Source organism: Octopus bimaculoides, chromosome 8 (assembly GCF_001194135.2).
Source record: "Octopus bimaculoides isolate UCB-OBI-ISO-001 chromosome 8, ASM119413v2, whole genome shotgun sequence".
In the NCBI taxonomy this organism is placed as follows: Eukaryota; Metazoa; Mollusca; class Cephalopoda; order Octopoda; family Octopodidae; genus Octopus; species Octopus bimaculoides.
In genome coordinates, this window is record NC_068988.1 from 9,248,746 (window position 1) to 9,251,824 (window position 3,079).

The 3,079-nt window shown below is 42.5% G+C and overlaps 1 non-coding gene across 1 annotated transcript; it reads right to left on the minus strand.

The window, feature by feature from the left end:
* Positions 1-2,074: 2,074 nt before the first annotated feature.
* On the minus strand, positions 2,075-2,186 carry LOC128248631 (U6 spliceosomal RNA). The gene has a single exon (XR_008264808.1). It is a non-coding gene; the product is annotated as a U6 spliceosomal RNA (small nuclear RNA).
* Positions 2,187-3,079: the final 893 nt, after the last annotated feature.

Below are 3,079 nucleotides of genomic sequence, written 5' to 3' on the forward strand. Positions count from 1 at the left end.
ATATATATATATATATATATACGACGGGATTCTTTCAGTTTCCGTCGAGGCGGCGAACTGACAGGGTCGTTATCGCACAGAACAAATTCATCAGCGACATTTCTTGCGGTTAGTTTACGTTCAGTTCAAACGCCGCCGACGTCGACATTGCATTTTATGCTTTAGTGGCGGGGGGAGGGGTCCATAAAATAAATACCATTTGAGCCCTGGGGTCGATGTAGTCATTTTCCCGCTTTCTCTACTTTGCTGATCTTCAACCAAAATTAGAAAGACTTATTTGCATCAGAGACGTAAGACATGAATGAAACAAGATAGGAGCCATGATATCACCTTGTTTAACATCCGCTCCCTCAGGGAACGACCAAGAAAGTTTTCATATGAAACCTATTTGTCCTGCTATATCTTCTTGAAGACCCTTGACAGTTCTTCATATTCGAAGTGGGTTTTCGAAGCGCCCAAGCACTTTCCACATAATGTTACGTCACATTTAATAGTGTCACGTGGGAGTGAATCAAAAGTCTTGACAAAAACAATTTTCTAATTGTGTATAGAGAACGACGTGGTTCTAGACATTTATTAGATTTGTCTTAAGGAAAAGATCACATTAACCTCTTATCGATCACAACTAAAACCATATTGATTTTACGGAAGAATTTGTTCTTCAATAGAATTCTAAGGAATTTTCACGGCCTGTCGATCAGTTCAATTATATTCTAGTTTTGGTAGTTATTACTTCATTATAATCCTGGCTTTGTTTGGCGAAGATTCTTGCAGGAGTCTGTCCATGCCACATCGAATATCGACCCACAAGTGTCTCCGGTCGCAAATGCTTCAAGGGAAATCTCTATTCAGGGTTCGACGCTGCTGTGTCGCGTTTTTCCTTAAAGTCCATTTGCCCCCCAACGACAGTCTTGCGTGCATTCCCGAAGGAAGGGACAAACAGGTGAATGTCATGTCATAAAATTGGTCAGATGTTGTTAAAAATCCTTCAAATCACAACTGACCGCCTTAAAGAAAAATAAAAAGTGGATATTCGGAACAAGGTAGTTCTAGATATACAAAATGGCAAAATGGCCGTGGCTGGAACGCCTTTGATCATGGATCTACTCGATCTGGACTGACCTAGGGCTAAACAATAATATTAACAAATACGATTGTTTTTTATTTTTTATTCATTTACTTGTTTCATTGAATTGCGGCCATGCTGGGGCTCTACCTCGAACTATTTAGGTGAACAAATTGACCCATGTACATATTCTATCGATCTCTTTTTGGGGTGGGACACAAATAGACACACATATAATCACGCGACAACAAAAGAAATATTTTGGCAACTGTTAGGAAGAGAAATCCGCAATATTTCGAGCATGTCGTCAGGGCTGCGAACCTCAACACCCACGTCCTAAAGGGAAGGTGTTAATGGGAAAGGAAGAAAGAGAAGATTGAGAAGACGATGGATGGACGACATCAAAGAATGGTCAGAGCATTGACCGATCCTGTTTGGTTTCGGATGAGGTGCACAGTGTCATCTTAAAAGCAGACGACACTTTGAAACTGAAAGCTTTGGAAACAACATGCAACGATGAGTTCTGAGGATTCGATAGAGTGAGCATCGAAAAGAAGCGAGTCTGAATGAAAGGAAATGGAAGAAGAAAGAGAAATTATGTCGAGTGTTAGGAAGAGAAAGTTGCAGTATTTTGGGCATGTCGTCAGGGTCCGGAACATCAGCACTCACATCTTAGAGAGAAGGGGAAAAGGTAAACGAAGAAGGAGACTGAAAAGACGACGGCTGGACGACGTTAAAGAATGAACTAGAAGCCCCTTGGCTGAATGCACAATCGTAGCTAGAGGCAAGAATCGATGGAAAGAATGGTGCTGGAAATATGCAAAATAAGACAAATGCACAAAGAGTTTCTATACGATTTCCATCTACCAAATTTACTGACAAGGCATTGGTCAACCTGGGGCTGTAGTAGAAGATACTTGCTCAAGATGACACGCAGTGGGACAGAACCTGGAACCATGTGGCTGTAAAGCGAACTTCTTAACCTCACAACCACATCTGTGCTTATTGGAAGACATGAAACGCTTCACAAATTCGCGTGTCATGCTTGCGCAAAGGTCATGCCACTCTCCTCTGTATTGTTGCATGTTCAGTATATGTCGCTCACTCTGGCGGTTACGACGACAATTAGTATTCCATCGTGAAATTAACCTGCATGTGGCTGAGTACTCCACAGACACGTGACCCTTAACATAGTTCTCAAGGAGATTCAGCATGACAGCGTTTGACAGGGCTGTCCCTTTAAATTACTGGAGCAACTCATTTTTGCCAGCTGAGTGGACTGGAGCAACGTGAAATAAAGTGTCTTGCTCAAGGACACAACGCGTCGCCGAGAATTGAACTCACGACCTTACGATCGTGAGCCGATTACCCTAACCATTAAGCCACGCGCCTTCACTCAGAATGTCTAATGCCGAAGAAATACAAAGCCATGCCAACCATGACTCTACTGTCGATCAACAATGAATAAGCAGCTGAATATTCCACGGTCGCGTGTGCATTTAACGCAGACCGGGTTAGCATGACACGTGTTTGACAAATTTGGGTGTCGACTCGAAGCTATACTAACAGAAGCGTAACTAAAAATTCTCTACGGTAGGATCGAACCTTGGGAATGCGGAGCGAATATCTTAACCATTCAGCCGAACTGTGTCTATTGAGTCAAAGATAATTTAACATTACATGATCTAAATATATTCTTTCCACCGCAATGGGGTGGATTTGGCTGCTGTTTCTAGCTCATCGGATGGCTACGTACAGGTTCTCTCCTTGGTTCATCGAAGGTAGAACGTAGAATTCTCGGGTACCAGCAGGGCAACAAAAGCACCCGAGGTACTTTCTCTAAACAATGGTTCCTTTGCCAAGAAAAGGTTGTAATGGAAGCGATTCACATCCTACAACCAATCACAGCGTTTCCAGAAGTGAGATTCTTTGTTCTGTAATCCTGTAGACTATAAACACACACACACACACACACACACACACACACACACACACACACACACACACACACAC